Below are 19,925 nucleotides of genomic sequence, written 5' to 3'. Positions count from 1 at the left end.
ACTGCCATTCAGGATGGAGTGGGAGGGAAAAAGGGAATGTGCATTATCCCCATCAAGACACACAGAGAATCTCAAAAAAATAGTTAATGTATCATAGAATCATAGAACTGGAAGGGACCTTGAGAGGTCATCTAGCCTAGTCCCCTGCACTCATGGCAGTACTAAGTATTATCTAGACCATTCCTGACAGGTTTTTGTCTAACCTGGTCCTAAAAATCTCCAATTATGGAGATTCCACAACCTCACTAGGCAATTTATTCCAGTGCTTAACCACCCTGACAGTTAGGACGTTTTTCCTAATGTCCAACCTAAACCTCCCTTGCTGCAATTTAACTCCATTGCTTCTTGTCCTATCCTCCGAGGTTAAGAAAAACAATTTTTCTCCCTCCTCCTTGTAACAACCTTTTACATACATGAAAACTGTTATCATGTCCTCAGTCTTCTCTTTTCCAGACTAAACAAACCTAATTTTTTCAACCTTCCCTCATAGGTCATGTTTTCTAGACCTTTAATCACTTTGATCACTCTTCTCTGGACTCCCCCCAATTTGTTCACATCCTTCCTGATATGTGGGGCCCAGAACTGGACACAATACTCCAGTTGAGGAGTCATCAGCGCAGAGTAGAGCAGAAGAATTACTTCTCATATCTTGCTTACAACATTCCTGCTAATACATCCCAGAAAGGTGTTCGCTTTTTTTGCAACAGTGTTACACTGTTGATTCATATTTAGCTTGTGGTCCACTATGACCTCCAAGTCCCTTTCCGCAGTACTCCTTCCTAGGCAGTCATATCCCATTTTGTATGTGTGCAACTGATTATTCCTTCCTAAGTGGAGTACTTTGCATTTGTCCTTATTGAATTTCATCCTATTTACTTCAGACCAGTCCTCCAGTTTGTCCGATCGTTTTGAATTTTAATCATATCCTCCAAAGCACTTGCAACCCCTCCCAGTTTGGTATTATCCAAAATTTTATAAGTGTACTCTCTCTACGCTAGGGATGGGCAAACTTTTTGGCCCGAGGGACGCATCAGGGTTGCAAAATGGTATGGAGGACCAGGTAGGGAAGGCTGTGCCTCCCCAAACAGCCTGGCCCCCGCACCCTATCCTCCCCCTCCCACTTCCCGCCCCTGACTGCCCCCCTCAGAACCTCCGACCCATCCAACCCCACCCCCTGCTCCTTGTCCCCTGACAGCCCCCTATCAGGATCCCCACCCCTAACTTCCCCCTGGGATTCCACCCCCTATCCAACCCCCCCTTCCTGTCCCCTGACCGCCCTATTCCAGGACCCCCTGTCCCTAAATGCCCCTGGGACTCCACCCCCTATCCAACCCCCCCTTCCTGTCCCCTGACCGCCCTATTCCAGGACCCCCTGTCCCTAAATGCCCCCCTGAAACCCCCTCATCCAACCCCTCCCCAAGCCCCTTTCAGAATGTGGCTCTGCGAACATGGGTGGAGGACTCAGGAGGAGCAGAGGCAGCCACGCAGCCAGAGAGAAGTGGCGGTTTCCCCTTGAAAGCGCCGCTTCTCTCTGGCTAGCTGCATGGCGGCCTGTTGCTCCTCCTGAGTCCTCTGGCCGCGTTCGCAGTGCTCCCGTACCTCCCGCCTGCTCCCCTGCCCCCACAGTGCAGCGTCCCAGCCCCATCCCATGAAGTGGTGTGCCAGTGCTGAGCTACTAGAGTGCTGAAGCTTCAGAGGAAGGGGGAGAGCAGGAGAGGGACCGGGGGTTAGCTTCCCCAGTCAGGAGTTCAGGGGCCAGGCAGGATGGTCCCGCGGGCTGGATGTAGCCCGTGGGCCGTAGTTTTCCCACCTCTGCTCTATGCCATTATCTAAATCATTGATGAAGATATTGAACAGAACCAGACCCAGAACTGATCCCCGTGGGACTCCACTCATTATGCCCTTCCAGCATGACTGTGAACCACTGATAGCTATTCTCTGGGAACGGTTTTCCAACCAGTTTTGCAGCCACCTTATAGTAGCTCCATCTAGGTTACATTTCCCTAGTTTGTTTACGAGAAGGTCATGTAAGACAGTATGAAAAACTTTACTAAAGTCAAAATATACCACGACTACCGCTTCCCCCCTAACCACAAGCTGTCAAAGAAAGCTATCCGGTTGGTTTGACATGATAGTGTTTTTGACAAATATATGCTGTTACTTATTTCCTTCTTATCTTCTAGATATTTGCAAATTGATTGATTGCTTAATTATTTGTTCCATTATCTTTCTGAGTACAGAAGTTACGGTGACTGGTCTGTAATTCCGTGGGTTGTCCTTATTTCCATTTTTATAGATCCTGAAGCTGTGTTCATGTTTTCATGTCCCTCTATCCATGCTGTGGAATTCCTACCCTCAGGGGGAGTAGTAGAAATAGGCTCAAATGGAGTCATGCAGCATAGACTTCTACCGCTTGAGCACAATGAATAACTCCACACCTTAGTGGGTCTGAGCCAATCCCTTATCAGTACAACATCTCCTTTCGTCAGTAATAACCCAGCCGGGCAGAAAGCACTCCCTTCAGATACATTACGAAAGGCAGCAGGGAGTCTTCATGTGTAGAACCGCGTAAGAAAGAAACAAAACCAGAATGAGTTTTAGTACTAGGTGTCAGTCTGTATAGGGATATAGTATGTTTGTCAATACATTGGCTTCCCAAAAACCATCTTATAATTTGGCATTTCAAGCATGCAGTAGGTGAAAGTAACAAGGGAACCGAATGTACACTTCAAGTTTCTGTAACTGACTGTAATGAGTTAGAGAGAGGAAGTGGTAACCAAAACCGAGATTAAAAAATGCTTTAGAGACTATGCAGAAATTGAATGCAGGTGCCATTTACGGTGCCACTCTAGACCCTGCTGATAGTGTTTATTTCCCTTCTGAGGTAGAAATGTTTCTCTGTGAAAAGCCGGGTGAGAGTACTGATATCCATGTGCAGCTGTGTATTACAGGGACACACACTTGAGAGGAAAACTCTTAAGGCCGTCTCTGTTTAATTGAATTATTGCTGCTGTAAGCAATATGAGCTTTATATATCTAGTATGGGGAAAAGCCCAGTTGTTTTATGTAGCACTTTAGGAGCTGGCACTTTTGTTTTGGTATGGTATGGAAAATCTATTTATCCCAAAACAAACTGGGAAAGTTATTGTTTATGGGAAGAAACAGGTTCAAGATCTGGATTTTTTCCCCTAAAAAAACTGGCCTTTGATGTGTTTCTTATGAAGCTTTCTGACAGAACTAGCTAGGTTTTTTTCTCTAGTTCAGTAGGGCTATGGCCTTCAGTCATTTCTCCTGCTACTGACATGTCTGCTTTTCATAATGGCAAAATGACAACTTCCTTGACTTTGCCCCATTAATTTTGTATACTAAAGAAATCACATGCTCCCACACACTCGAAGAAAAAAAAAATCAGGAAAGTTACCTGGAAATCATGCAAGGAATCCAAAACAACTGTAACCTCCCACCCCTGATGATAGCCATCCAACACAAAAACAAAGTGGAATCAACTACAACTACTCCACAACTCACAGAACACCACCTCTGGGAGGAACCATGACACCAGTACCCACCACTACATGACCTGAAGTTGGTCCAATAAAAGATATTACCTCACAAATCTTGTCATTCATATGCATGGTTATTAGTCATTTAATGAGCAACTAAGTACAACCAACATGATTCAGCAGTTAGAAGGGTTCAGCACAGCAATAAACAGCTATGGACTTCAGTCTGTTTGATGGCTGATATGTGTTTTTGAGCAGATAAGGGAGACCACAATAGTTTGATGGCAATTACCTACACTTATGTCAGATGGATTCAAAATGACTCAGTTCTCAGTGGAGGTGTTGTTTTCAATGTCACATAAGCACTAAATCATAGGTGATAGAGGAGAGTGAGTCGCTTGTTTTTATGTTGTTTCCTTGCTTTCTACCACTTTATTCTGTTAAAAAATATATATATATATAATTGACATACTGTTGTTCTTCTTGATCGTGTAGCCAAGCATCTCCAGGATTACAGAGGCTGTAGCGTATACCAGTTCATTGGTTTGAGTTATGGTGGTAGTAGGGATTGTGATGAGGGCTCTATTGGCATCTTTATACATACTATCGAATGGTACTTCTCCACTGAGCCTTGGTAATCGGTCTCGAGGATTGACTGTAGCTAGTTTTCCATGATCTTATGCCTCAATCAGCTGCTGTGCTCTGCAATGGAGGGGTGACAGTGAAGTTTCAGCTTCGGGCCGCACATCCACTTGTTCTTCCAAGTCTTCTTGAGTCTGGGATGTAATGTGGAGTTGGTCTATCTCAAGCTGTGAGAGCAGCTTCCTCTTTACTATGTTGAAGCGTGGGTAACTAGCTGTTCTCAGTAAGGGTGGATGTAGGTCTTTTGTCCATCCCACAGTCCCCTCATACGTTTCATATATCCCCTCTCATTAGGTCTATTTGTAGTAGCATTCCATCAATTCCAGGTTCTCTTGTCTCGTCCATGAATGTTGTTCCAGTAGCCCACTTATCGTCAGATTTCCTGGTTCCTCAACATCTGGCGCGGACCTTGTTAATCCGGGCGACGTCCGAGCCGGCATGACTCTCCTAGTTCGTGTCACTCTCATATTGAGGTTAGGCAGCTGAAGCGTTAGGGGTCTTTGCCCAAGGACCCCTACTGGAAAGTTGGTACCAACTGGGATTTGAACCCCGGTCTCTCGTATCAAAGGGCGGTCTCCTGTATCAAAAGGGCGGCGCTCTTAACCACTACGCTATCCAGTCGCTGTATCCAGCAGCAGACATGGGAGGAAGACAAGCAGAAAAGTACATGCAAGACAAGACCCTTCATGGATTACCATCGACAGATAGCTGAGGTGGCTGACATTGGGAAATCTACCAGTGGTGGAAAGGCTGGACTAAAAACACACTGAGGCACTATCATAGCAGCACAGGAACAGGCACTGAGCACCAGATCCATTGAACAGGTCTACCAAATAGAGGACCCAAGGTGTAGACTCGTGCAGAGAAGGCCTCAGAGACAGTCCAACACATAGTGCAGGAGTAAGAGCAGCAGGAAGCAACACTGAACGGCACAACCAAGTGCTGGCATTGTGTACAGGAACATCTGCACAGCGTATGGGCTAGACCCCCAAGACCAGATGGGAAGATTCCGCAGAAGGTTGGGGAGAATAGCAGGGCTAAGATTCTGTGGACTCAGATCCAGACGGACAGGCAGGTACTGGCCAATCACCAGACATCGTGTAATAGACAAGGAGCAGAAACAGCGTGGTATAGAATAGCAGTGCCAAGTGACAGCAACATCAGGAAGAAGGAATAGAGAAGCTGGAGAAGTACCAGGCCTGAAAGAGAACTAGAAAGATTGGAAAGTGAGGCCAAAGGGTCCCAGTGGTGGTAGGAGCCCTCGGCTGTGACTCCTAAGCTGGGTGAGTGGCTCCAACAGATCCAGGAACAACATCAGAGCTCTCTGTCCAGAAGAGTGCAGAAGCTAAAGAAAGCTAAGATACTGCGCAGAACCCTCAAACTCCCAGGCCTCTGGTAGAGGACCCGAGGTTGAGGAAGACACATACCACCCATAGGGGTGAGAGGGGAATTTTTTTTTTATTGACTCTGAGACAGGCTCGTAATGCCTTAAGTTTCTTGTGATGGTTAATGGAGCATTGTGGTAATTTATTTTCTTTAATTATAAAAAAATAAAAAAGGACTCTTATTTTTGTACATTCAGTCTGTCTGTACAGAGCTTCTGTCCCTGGGAGAGAGAGGTAGAAAATGAAGTATATGTTTTTATAAAATAAAAGGGAAATTTTAACCATTTTTGAGAAGCCTGCATAATACTGTGACAGCTATAGCACGTGAATAATGTACCACTTCATCAGGAACCCAGGTCAATGGGCCTTTCTCCTTTCTTTGCTGCAAAGGCACCCAGAAAAATGCAAAGCAGTTTTCCAGTATATAGTGTATCACTCAGTAAGGCCAACTGACACTCTCAAACACTTGTCCCAGATATTATACCTGTATAAGAAGCCTCTTATCAGACTGTGTCCGTCTCAGTCACATCATGACCTTACATAGAGGAAATACTCGGGGAGAGTGACTCTCTACAGAAAAAGCACTGTTCTGCTTTTGCTTTTAAACCTGTGGAAAAGCCATATAACTCTGTAAATAGAATTACAAAGGTGTTAGAAAAATATTACTTTTTTAGCTGTAATGCTAGAGTATATTTTGAGAGGAGTTTGGTGTCCATTGAGGTAGACTTTATGTACTGCACAGATGGCAGGGGGTATATTGTTCACAAGCTTGTTAAAATCAGATGGAAAAATACTAAGAAATGGGAGGTTATTCTCTCTCTCAAACCAAAGAGCCTATAGGAGGCACTTGTATGAAATGGACTTTCCATTAGGTGCTCAGATTCACTGTGATTGGAAGCTGTAGATGTACCTAGATATATAAATAAGAGTTAAAGGAATCTGCATTTGTGAAACAGGACCAAAAGGATTTTGGGCTAAATAAGATTCAAAATTGTCCCTTTACTATGATATTGAAGAGTGTTTACTAAAGATGGCACGTGGTTGATATAGTGTGGTGGCATGCATTAATATAGCTGTCATCACTGTTATTACAGGTCTTGGGTCCAGCCATCTAAACTATATCTTGAAATGCTATTGCCCAAGGCAAACTCTCCAGAGGAGTGTCTGAACAGAACACATCTCTCTTATGATAGGTGTGCTGGACAAATACAAAAACATCTGGCATTGTGTACATGAGACTTTAAGCAAGGACTTCTTCCCATTTCCCCTTGAAAACTGCCATAAAGATATGAAAAAATAAAGTAGAAATAACCAGATGTACATTCACATTCGAGCTGGATTTGGAAAATACAAATTTAACTCAAACACTTATCAACCACTCCATGTAATTCTTTACTTCTTGAAATAATCACTTTCCTTGTATGTATTTCATTGGCCACTCTTGGAGATGCATTTATATGTAACCTTTCTTAGAAAATTCATTCTCATTTGAATGTGCTTCTGATGAGACATTTTGTCACAATAATTACATATCTGTATGAGTTGGAAAATTGGAAAATGTATAGTGAATGAACTATACCCATATTATAGCCATCTCCCTACAGTATGGTGCCAGTGTTTCCTTTTAAGACTAACTTAATGCATAATTTCTGTACAGCCAAGTTTTTGGGGAAAAAGGGCACAATAAATGGAATAAATATATAATTATTGTTGGGTCCCAGCTAATCAAGTGTGAGCAGCTTCCTGTTAATTAGAATTACTGTAGGTTGATTGCTGAAGGCACAAGGCTGTCAGTATTTAACTGAGTTCTTGCACTATTTTTCCCCGGGCTTTCTGCATGTTAAATTCAACAATCATTCCCCTTCTCTGCTCTTTAGATTACAAGTATATAATAATCTATCACTGGGAAACTGAACTGTCTTTCACTTTAGACATAAATGTGATGAGACTGTGAAGCCACATTAAGTTCAAAGCACACAAAAATGTGAATAAAACCAAAGGCGCGCGCTCTCTCTCTCTCTCTCTCGCACGCATGCAATATCTAGCCTAATGGATAGCAGGAGTTTCTTTTTAAGGGCCTTACGCTCTTGTTTAATGTAACTTAATCAAAGCTTGTATTCATTGTCTCTCACAGTGTCCCCTGATGCAGCAGGGTGGCTTGTACCCTGAAAGGTGATCGTTATGCACTAGGCCCCCCATCCCCCAAAAAAAAGAAAAGAAAAAGAAAACCCAACAGCCCAAAGGCTGTTGACAAAATGTTCAAAACCACCTAAGTCCCATTTTCAAAAGTGACCTGGGGTCAGATTTTCAAATGCATGTAGGCATGTAGGTGCCTAGTGTGATTTTTGAAAAAGACCTAGGCACCTAACTTCTTCGCTTTTGAATATCCTTCTAGGTGCCTGTCTGCATCATTAGGCATTTAGGTCCAGATTTTAAAGATATTCATACGTTCTGTAGTCAGCATTATGACACCTAACTGACTTAAGAGTCCAAATTCCATTTTCAAATGTGGCTTAGGCACTTAGATACTTGGGACTTTAAGTCTCATAAAAGCCTCCCAAGTTGCTTTTGAAAATGGGACTTGAGAATGTAAATCATATAGGTGCTTTTGAAAATTATACCTCTGATCCTGTAACCCACAGAATCATTATGCCAGGGGTGGGGAAGTTTTTGGAGCTGATACTGGGAAACTGAACCTCCCTGTAGAATATATAGTATAGACAGACAAGGCCTCCCAAGGGTCTGTTGAGATGTAAAATCTGGGGACAAACCCTGGTGTTCATTCTGTGCAGGGCAGGCGCTGCCCCCGTGCAACAATCTGGGGAAAATCTCAAGTGAAACTTCAAGGAGATGTCTTCCTTCACCTCAGCTTCTTGTGTGCTTCCTATGGGAGGGACAATCAGGCCCCCTTTGAAACTTTCTATCTTGACTCTCTTGCTTCCTTAATGCCAAATTCTGAACCCTTTTACTCACATTGGTGAGGAAGCTACTCCTGTCAGTAATTAGAGTCAATGAGACTGCTCTGGTAAGTAACTACTCACCAATGTAAGAAGGTCACAATCTAGCCCATAAAGGACATGATCTTGCTTCCTTCAAACTGGCAAAATTCCCACTGACTTGAGCGTGAGAGGAGGAAAGAGAGGAGGCTCAAGCCCAATGCCGTTTGTCTAAATGTAGTTCTGATTTGTCAAAATGAAGTAATTACTTGCCATGGTTAATCCTCATTGTCAGAACAATTTCAATTTAAAAGCAATAACAACACTACAGGATGAGCAGAGCCAAAGCATTTATCTGCTCATATGGGAAAAAAGCAGAACAGTTGTTTTGCCTCCTTGTCTGCACCAGGACATTGCTGTGCCATTCAGCCTGCCAGAGCTTGACTGTGTGGACAGACCTTCAAAAATAGGCAGCAAAGATCTGAACTGAGTAAGAGACACTGCAAAAACTAGCTTGAAGTTACATGGGTTAGAGGTCTGGGACAGGTGTGTTTGAGGATCTTGGTTTCATTATTCATTTTTTGAGATGTTTAAATAATGTACGGTTTACAAAAGGTAAAATTGGGCCCAAATTAAGCAAAGTCATCTCTTGTTCTGTACACCCTGAGGTATAACATGCTCTATGCATGTATTCACCATGTCCAAAAAATGGACTGGGAACACTCCAAGTGTCATCTTGTATAGATTAAGGCAACAGTTTAAAAGTAATGTTCAGTGATTTCTTTCCTATCTGGCTCAATACGATGATAAGCAGAAAACCCATCATTTTAAGGCTTCTTGAAATGGTTGGCTCCCACTGACAAGAGTTGCAGTGTGAAGATAAAACAGCAGATGGTACTCTGGAGCATAATTCAAAATGATATAATCCAACTCTATAGTGACGATGGTGTTGGAGAAGCATATGGGACAACTAAAGCAACAATTTTTTCTTTTTTAACACATAACATGTTTAAAATCCTATGCACTGAGGTAACGCTGTACCCCTCAGTGTTCTTCTGTTTGCAATAGTAACAGACCTCTAAAACTGCCTTACTTAAGTAAGTAGATCTGTTATGATAAAAATCCCACATCTTTGATGTGTATAGTTACCTTCATATAAAAATCAATATATTGGATTAAAAAATGCCAGGGTACAAAGTGAAAGAGAACAAGTCCAGACTAAAGAACTTCCTTAGCACAGCACACAGTATTATTGTTATTTTTTTTTTTAAGGAAATGGATTCAGGTTAGGAACGGAATGTTTCCATTTAATCAGAATTTGATAGTTTTAGTCCGCAGTGGATCTTCTTTCTAACATCAGGAACATTATTAACAGATCTGTCATGGCATAAAAGGGATTCTCCTGATATCCTTGCACTTTAAAAAGTATACCAGGTCTCCTTGGCTGAGTAGTTGTTTCATAGTTATCCCGAGGGTTTAAATCCACCAGTGCTTCTGCAACATATTTAAAATAAAGGATACATTTACTTCAGGTAAATGCAGCGTAAGTAAAATTGCAGTTGCATTTAGAGGTCACATCTGCTGTTTAAAAATAAAAATTACATCTTTTTAAACAATTAAGCAAAACATAAAACATGAGTCAATGTACAAAGTTGTCATTACATAATATATAGATAATTATGTGCCTAACTGCAGCACAATTTCTAAAAGCATTGGGTTTCAAATCATGTATATGACACATGTATCATCTCCATATATTAATAACTTTTATTAGAATGCCAAAAACTGACTAGTATACGGTTTACGGGATATCAGGCAAAATAAGAGAAATTTTTTCCAGTTTAGGATTTTTTAAAAATTTTAATAAACCGAAGAAACCAACTGCAATAAATGAATATATTTGGTACAAATTTGATATGGGCTAAAACCACAGCGGTTTGTCTGTCAAACTGTACTCTTATCCAGATTTTGAGAGTTCAAATAAAATGGGAACTGGATACAAACCATTCCAGCTTTATTCATCTCTAAAAAATAAAAAAAAATATAGTACGAAAAGATCACTGATAAAAGGCATAATATATATGAATTATACACTGCATAATAATTCACTTCTTTTCATAAAGTTCAGAAATGGTAGGCAATATACCATCTAAAAATGTCTACTTTGATCAGCATCTTTTCATTACGACTGATTTTCCAAGACCTGCTCTCTGTGATTCAGATGTAAATGACTATTTCCACTTTATGAGGACTGATTTTCTTTTTCCAATGAGGAAAGCATGTAATATCCATCTTCTTTGATCTTTGGCATTTATATGAAGAACATTGCATTATCTCCTGAAAATAACAAAATTTAACACCTACAGTATTGGGTTAGCTATATGCAGATGGATTAGATTTAATCTCACCTTTTTGAAAGTGTGAGGGCCTAATTCTGCTTTGAGATGCATGCAAGTGGCTACCTGTGAAGTCAATGGGATACACCTGAACACATCCAAGAAGAATTTGGCCCTTGGAGCTTTATACTATTACAAAATGTGCCGTAGAGTATGCAGGTTAGAATTGCTGCTCAGAATGAGACAGCATGATCCAATGGCTAGGCTACTGGACTGAGAGTTTGCAATCCTGGATTCCGTTCCTTGCTATGCTACTGATCTGCTGTGTGACCCTGAGCAAGTCAGTTTGCCTCAGTTTCTCCTTCTCTTTTTATATTTATAAGCTCTTCAGACTGTCTCTCCCTATATGTTTGTGCCAGACCTATTGCAATAGGTTGTTACTGTGTTTGTCAATTCCAAACTGAGCCTCAAAAAGCTTGAGTAATAATATTTTTTCTCATCTAGGCACTAAGGTAACTGAATGAGAGGGTGTTTCTAAAAGTTAAATTTTCTGCTCATGAATGGTGCTGATATGACAACTTTCCTTTCCTTTAAACACTGCAGAGGCAGAGGTAATGTGAACTTTCAACAGTGCCCTGGCAGTGTTCCTCAGTTTATTCCAAATCTAGTGGCTATTCCATCTCCATTTCTTGACATATTTACTAAGACTGCCAACAAGATGGCTAATTGTGGGGGCTTTTGTGATGTGGATCCCCATCAATTAAGAAGTGGCCAAAGACCACCCTCCTGTTTCACAAAGGTCATTGAATGACATCCAATAGAACTGCTTTGGATCACTCCAATAATCATTCCATTGTTTTTTTTAATAAAGAGAAGTCGTTTTTTGTTGATACAGACTAACATGGATACCACTCTGAAGCCTGTCTCCATTATTAAACTTTCCCTTTCACTGAGACTGGTATGTTACTTTAAGGTACAGTAATGGACTCTGGATAGACACTAGGATTTTCTGTCCAAAATAGTGTGAGTGTAATTAATTAGAAGATATTAGTAAGATTTGCCTTACTGCCTAAGTCCTTTGGAACATGGAAATGGAAGGAGTCAATTGTCACACATAAAATATATTTAAAAAGTTATTTTTGAATAAAAAGCCATTGCAAAAAGTGTACTTTATATATTGAGCTAATAAACGGTTCAGTAAATTCTTTGCAAACTAGTCAAAATGTCTTATCCAGGTACTGAGTTGGAAAATTAGTAACTGCTGAAGTGTGTGAGTGTTTAAAGGTGTCGCTGTGTCTGGCAGCCTGGCAGTTTTTAGCTTCTGGCATAAAGGAGAGATGTTAATCATTATGGTTGATATTTAAAATGTCAGAAGAGCTTAGCATGAAGATAAAGGATTTAAGGTGAGCCTTTGCTGTGTGGCATTTTGTAATATAACAGGAGGGAGAAAGGAGCATGTTCTGTTTTTTTTAAACACAGTGAAATTCTAATAGCTCAGATGGCATCAGAAGCAGCAAACCAGTAGAGTGTAGGGCTGTTAAGTGGGTGGTTTAGCTTTGCTCTTGATGTGGAGCTCTTTTTGTCAATGGTTCTCATAATATGCTCATCAGTCTGAATGCACTGCACTCAAAAGTATTGATAGGAAAGACGAGCTGAATAGGGGACATGGATTCTTGACTTCTATTCCTGATCCTGCCAGTTGCTTGAGGAAATGAGGGAGATTCACTTCTCCTGCCACAAACTCCCTTCTAGTCTAGAACAGGGGGTTGCTGCTCTGGATTTTCTGTGTATTCATTGGATCAGCATAATTTTACTTCTGCTTCTACTTCCATTGACTTCAATTTAGTGGCTAATATGAGGTCTAAAATTGGTGGAGGAGGAGGTCATCCAATCTCTCTAATTCCATAAAGAGCTGCTACTTATGGTCTAGTGATCTGAGCCTAGGAGTGGAAACCTATAATTCCTGAGATCTAATCTCAGCTCCGACACTGACTTCTTCTAGAGCATGGAACAAGTCACATGTTAATATCTCTGCTGCAATGTTGACACCATAAAATGAGGTGCTAATAGTTACTTAACTACTGTTTGGGACATTCGGAGGATTTGTAAAGCACTAGGAGGATGAAAATGTCCCATAATTGCTAAGTGTTATGGTTGCATAATCCTTTTTTAGAAAGCAGTAGAATTAGGACTGATCACAAAATTTTTATACTGACTCACTATTTAAACTAGGGATGTGACTTTTTCTCTTGAACTAGTTAAATCTGTATAACTCCTAGTTTGGATAAAGCTATATCTGTATAAGGCCTACAAGAAGCAGTCGCTATACTCATATAACTGCATTTCCACTACTGGGTTGTACTGTTTTAACTGTGTTGGTCCAATTAAAGCGATACAACTTTTATGTATAGAGATGGCTTAACTGTGCATTGTAAAGCTCACACATTTTGTTGAACTATGAAGTAGTGAAGTTCTGCGAGTGTCCCAAATTGTTGCCATTGCGCAACAAACTACTAACTGCCCAGGAAAGCAGGAAAATATCAGTTTTAATTCTAATCTTTATTTTCAAGTTCAGTAATGGTGAGCAATCCTCTTTGCCATATGCCTTTTCAGAGTGCTTAGCTTGGCAGTTGAAGCATAGCACTTTTTAAAGATAACAGAGATCAGCAAAAGATATATTGTATGCTGAAGATAATTTTTAATATGCTAGGAAACTAGATGAAAACACAAGATTTTTGCTCCTGGCAAGGTAACACAGAGTCTTTATGGTTGGTATTCAAGATTTGAAAAGAGAATGGAAAAAGATTGATGTCTTGATGGATAATAATTGACACTTAGCTGTCCTCACTTTCCTATGCAACAAACTATTTTCTAAAAGCAGGAATGCATTTGTGGTGCTATTACCTTGGTATCATTCTAAATAATACAGTTCTGTGCCTCAGCTATTATCCATCATTTTAAGTAAATACTTTTTTTTTCCAGAAAGAATGAATCGCTCAGGGGATTTGGCAGTGGGTTACAGATTTTCACATCTGGGTTCATAGGGTCCAAGGCCAGAAGGGGCCATTGTGATCATCTGTTCTGACCTCCTGTGTATTACAGGCCAAATAACTTCCCCAAAATAATTCCTAGAGCCATGGGCAGTGGGTTACATAGGCTGGGGGAGGCTGTGCCTCCCCAAACAGCCAGGCATTGTCCCGCCAATGCTCTGCCCCCCAGCCCCTCCTCCTGCTTCTTGCTCGGCGTGGCTTTAGTGTCCAGTCTCCCTTTGGGGTGGCCCCAGCTTGGGCTGTGCCACCTGCCCTCCCAGTGCTCCATGTCTGGTGGGTCTGTGGCCATGGCACATGCTCTCCATAACTCTGGAGCTGTGGGGGCAGAGGGGGCCTGTGGCCACACCACCTGCTCTGTCATCGCTCTGGATTTGGGGGTGTCGGGGGCTGTAGCCATGCCACCTGCCCTCCCGGCGCTTCAGGGCTGAGGAAGCTGGGACTGCACTGCCTGCCCTCCTGGTGCTGTGGGGCTGTAGCAGCGCCGCCCACCCTCCTGTTGCTCCAGAGCTGGTGGAGGGGTTCGGGGTGCTCTGCAGTTGGAGAACTAGCCTGGGGCAAGGGCCAATGGCTGCAGTGGGTGGGGGGGGCCTGGGCTCTGGCAGGGGGTGTGGAAGGAACAGGGCCTCAGGCGGAATGGGTGGGGTTGGGGGCTAGCCTCCGGCAGCCGGTGGTTCATACCTAGAGCAGATCTTTTAGAGAAACATCCAATCTTGCTTTTAAAAATGCTAGTGATAGAAGATCCAACATCATCATTGCTAAATTGTTCCAGTGGATAATGTTGTATCAACCAGGCAAGTTACTAACAAACTTCAATAGGACTATATTTTTAAAGTGGAAACCTCTTTACCAAGCTGCTGCTGTACTCTCTGCAACTCTCACTCTGCCTCCTCGACTCCTCCCCCCGCCTTTCCTGTTTCCTGTCCTTTCAGACTCCCAACAGCCAGTGCTCCCAGTTCTAGTAATTACAAGCAACATCTCAACACCACAGTGAATTACTTTCAGCATTAAAAATGTATGTCTTATTTCCAGTCTGAGTTTATCTAGCTTTCAACTTCCAGCCTTTGGATCATGTTAAACCTTTCTCTGCTTCATTTAAGAGCCCATTATCAAATATTTGTTCCCCACTTGGATACTTATAGATTGTTACCTAGTCACCTCTTTACCTTCTCTTTGTTAAGCTAAATAAATTGAGCTCCTTGAGTTTTATTACTGTAAGGTATAAGATCCTTTAATCATTCTTGGCTCTTCTCTGAGCTTTCTCCAATTTACCAACATTATTCTTAAATTGGGACACCAGAATGGACATAGTATTCCAGTAGTGGTCACAGCAGTGTGAAATACAGAGGTAAAGTAACCTCTCTATTCCTGCTCAAGATTCCTGTTAATCTGTCAAGGATTGTATTAGCCCTTTTGGCCCCAACATTACACTGGGAGCTCATGGTCAGCTGATTAGTCACCATGATGCCCAAATCTTTTTCAGAGTCACTTCTCAGGATACAGTCCCGCATTGTGTAGATATAGCCTACATTCTTTGTTACTAGATATAGACATTTACATTTAGCCCATCTTAAAATGCATATTGTTTGCTTGTGCCCAGCTTTTCAAGCAATCCAGATCATTCTGTATCAGTGACCTGCCCTTTTCAGTGCTTGACACTCCCCTAATTTTTGCATCATTTGTGTACTTTATCAGTGATGAATTTGTGTTTTCTTCCAGGTCTTTAATACAGCTGTTAAGTAGTGTAGGGCTAAGAACTGATCCCTGCTGGAACTCCCTGGAAACACACCCATTTGATGACAATTCCCTGTTTATAATTACATTTTGAAATCCCTGTTAGCCTTACATTTAACATTACAGACATTAAATGGATTAATATTGTTCTAGATTTTAATCAGAATGTCACCTGATACCAAGTCAAATACCTTACAGAAATCCAAGTGTATTAAATCAACATTTTTACCTGTATCTTTTTTGATGACATGACAAGTTTGATATCAAGTTAGTTTAACAGGATCTATTTTCCATAAACCCTGGTTGGCATTGTGTTTTCCTCCTTTAATTCATTATTAATTGAGTTCCATATCAGCTCATAGACTCATAGACTTTAAGGTCAGAAGGGACCATCATGATCTAATCTGACCTCGTGCACATTCCAGGCCACAGTGCCTCACTCACCCACTCCTTAATAGACCCCAGCCTCACCCTGAGTTACTGAAGTCCTCAAATCACGGCTTAAAGACTTAAAGTTACAGACCATCAACCATTTACACAGTTTAAACCTGCAAGTGACCTGTGCTCCATGCTGCAGAGGAAGGCAAAAAACCCTCAGTGTCTCTGTCACTGTGACTCTGGGGGAAAATCCCTTCGCAACACCAAATATGGAGGTCAGTTAGACTCTGAGCATGTAGGCAAGACTCAACAGCCAGACAGCAGGAAAAGAATTTTCTGTAGTAACTCAGATCCATCCATACCTACTGTCCGATCATCAGCTGTTGAGATATTTGCTGCTAAAAGTCGCAGATCAGCTACATGCCATTGTTGGCAGTCTCATCATATTATCCCCTCCCTAAATTTATCAAGCTCAGTCTTGAAGCCAGTTAGGATTTTTGCCCCCATTACTCCTCTTGGAAGGCTGTTCCAGAATGTCACGCCTTTGAAGTTTCAAATCCTTCACCTAATTTCAAGCTTAAACTTGTTCATGGCCAGTTTATGTCCATAAGCAATATCCTCGGGGAGGGATAGCTCAGTGATTTGAGTATAAACCTGGGGTTGTGAGTTCAATCCTTGAGGGGGCCACTTAGGAATCTGGGGCAAAATCAGTACTTGGTCCTGCTAGTGAAGGCAGGGGGCTAGACTCAATGACCCTTTGAGGTCCCTTACAGTTCTATAAGATAGGTATATCTCAATATATTATTTCATTTGTTCTTGTGTCCACATTGGCGCTTACCTTCAATAGCTCCTCTCCCTCCCTGGTATTTATCCCTCTGATGTATTTATAGAGAGCAATCATATCTCCCTTCAGCCTTCTTTTGGGTATGATAAACAAGCCAGGCTTTTTGAGTCTCCTCATATAAGGTAGGTTTTCCATTCTGCAGATCATCTTAGTGGCCATTCTCTGCACCCGTTCCAGCTGAACTAATCTTTCTTAAACATTAATTGCACCCAGTATTCCAGATAAGGTCTCACCAGTGATTTGTATAATGGTACTAACACTTCCCTGTCTCTAGTGGAAGTATCTCGCCTGATGCTCCACGTTCATGTGTTGAATCCAGCCCAAGTCAGGAGCAGCCAAAACTTAGTTACCATTTCATGGCTGTTTGGTAGACTGTGAAACAAACTTGGCTGTCTCTGTCCTGTTCTCATTGGAATGGGCAGTGATCTGCATTAGTGTAAAAGCTGCCATCACCATGACATTTTATTGGCAGGCTCTGTGGAAAGGCCAAGCATTGAATGGCCAAGAAGACTGAATAAATCCATTCTGACATTTCCCAAGGGATACCCAGGATTGTGAGACAACTTGATACCACCTGCCCTTAGTGTGAGGGAGGATTGACTGTGTCAGCCAGGGCTCGGCTCCCTGACTCAATCACAAGCAACACAATAGGGTGACCAGATAGCAAGTGTGAAAAATCAGGACACTTTTTTAGGGGGTAGCAGGAGGGTATAGTTGCATATATAAGACAAAACCCTTAATACTGGGATAGTTCCAACATTATCAGGATGTCTGGTTGCCTTATAACACAAACACACCCCTCTCACCCCACACAGACTTCACTGTACCTCATGCAGGTTCACAATAGGCACATTCTAACCGCCAAGTCCTAAAAGTGGTCCCCTTGTGCTGTCCATCCCCTTACCTACTGAACATTCACAGAATTACCAGACCTGCTATTCTGAAAGGAAAAGTACACACCAGCTTATTAGTTCTACCTTAGAACCCAGCCCTGTTTAACACACAGCATTTGGATGTATTTGTAGAGGAAGCAAATATAAGTTTATTTAACAAGGAATAGGGATTCATATGATAGCAAAGGTTTACATATAAAACAACATTTTAACATGCATTCTAGACCCTAAACTCCTATAACAAGATGCCCGCTTGTCCTATACGATACTGTTTCCCCAAACATTCTTCTCACAATGTTTTTCTACCAGGATGGCTGAGACCTTTCTCTCATGAGACCAAGCCTACTGGCAGCTTACCTCCCCCTGGTGAAGGATGCCGGGGCATCTCTCTGCACCCCCAGATATACTAGACCAATCCTTTGTTCTTGACTTCTGGAACAGATTCCCCTGCCAACCCCTCCTCCTTGCTGTTTACCTTTTCCTATTTAATTTTCCTTCTGATGTTCTCGCAAGATGTTCTCATCAACATTTGACTCAATATGCTAATAGATTTCTGTTGTAAGACATACAATACCCAATGGTTAGCTAGGGAGATACGTGTCTCCCACCTTCTGTCTGAAGAAGTTTGTCTCAAGGTGTGCTACCTTTGAGTGATCTCCCTTTAACTATTAGACCTTAAGAACATAATTTTCAATCTCTATATCTCTATCTCCTTACTTATTATCTTCATATACGTTTTGCAAAGATTATAATGACCAATGTGACACAGGCTTTCAGTAGAAACCTTACATGACACTCTTTGGTCAACTAGAATGTAAATATCAGGCCCTGAGAAGCCCTGTAATCGGTAGGGTTGCCAATCCTCCAGGATTGCCCTGGAGTCTCCAGGAATTAAAGATTAATCTTTAATTAAAGATTATGTCATGTGATGAAACCTCCAGGAATATGTCCAACCAAAATTGGCAACCATAGCAATCAGTGTGTCCTCTGCCAGTTGGCACCAAAAGTCTTTGAGTCACACATCAGCTCTTCCCTGATGTTGATCTCTGCAGTTCAGTGTTGTCCTGGGGCACTTTAGTATGACAGTGCTCTTCACTTTCTGTGAGCAAAGGACTCTGTTTTTCAGGATCATCAATCTGCAACTTTTAACAAGCACTACATTAACAATTATTTTATCCAGTGTAGTAGGTATATTTATGGCAGTGAGTTCTGAGTTCCATAGGCACAGGAAGTTCCTTGCCATAACCGTATGCCCAGGATATTCTTATTTATCCTTCACCAATCCCAACAGAATCAGACACTCTTAGTCTCCTTTTCATGCTGGTGGCCACTGTGCCCCCATTAAGTCCTTTATTGCTACATAAGCCATCTCTGTACTACAGAAATGGACACAGTGGCTAAGTGCCTAGGTTTCTGAGCAGGTTGCTGGAAGAGTGTTTGTAAGTGATGCATTGCATGGTTCCTTCCATCACGTGAAGGGTCAGAGCATCAGCTCTGTTATCCTCCTAGATTCCACATGCCAGAGTGAAACTGAAACTAGAATTAGTTTCAAACTCAGATTTCTCAGGTAGCTGAGCAGTGCACTGGTCTCAAAGCTACAGCATCTACCTAATCTTAAAGAAGCTGTTACAATATGTAAATTGCTAGGGTTACTTCTTACTATGTCTTTTGCTATCTTAGCATGAAGAGAAAGCAATGCATTTCATTACAAAATATTTTGCTTTCAGCAGCTAAGTGCTAAGCTTTGTAAAACTACCTTTACATGTGGACAGCTTCTGTAAAACATTAATACGTGTGTTGCTTACCATGACTTGTTTTGGAATAGAAAGCATGTGATAATCATTGGGGAAAAAGAACACTGTGTACTGTCTCTATCCCTTCATCTCTTATCTTCTTCCATCCCCATAACTAATTTCTCATTCTTTTTGGCATCTATTCAATGGCACTTCCCACTAGCTGAGAGGGTGGATAGTTTCATACCAGAGGGTTCAGTCAAAGTAGTATAGCTGATATTATCTTCCCCAGAAAGTAAAGTGGAAAAACATCCAGATCCCACTAATTCTTCATCAGCCAGCCCACCAGATGGGAACTGGACTCAGGCTGAGAACCTGGGATAATCAGGTGGCAGAGCACTGGGGGTATGATAACTTGTGCACTGAGAACAAAGGCTTATTTTTCCATAACAAAATCAAGTTTGTTTAATCAAAAGTGTTAAAAAGACTCCTTT

General features: G+C 41.8%; 1 protein-coding gene across 5 annotated transcripts in view; it reads left to right on the top strand.

Annotated features, from left to right (window-relative positions):
- The window catches only part of NLGN1 (neuroligin 1), a 600,655-nt gene that overhangs the window by 153,472 nt on the left and 427,258 nt on the right, over nt 1–19,925 (top strand). The gene's annotated exons all lie outside the window — the stretch shown is intronic.

This window comes from Chelonoidis abingdonii, chromosome 8 (assembly GCF_003597395.2).
Source record: "Chelonoidis abingdonii isolate Lonesome George chromosome 8, CheloAbing_2.0, whole genome shotgun sequence".
In the NCBI taxonomy this organism is placed as follows: Eukaryota; Metazoa; Chordata; order Testudines; family Testudinidae; genus Chelonoidis; species Chelonoidis abingdonii.
The sequence above is the reverse complement of the archived record's forward strand: the minus strand, read 5'-3'. Positions and strand labels throughout refer to the sequence as shown.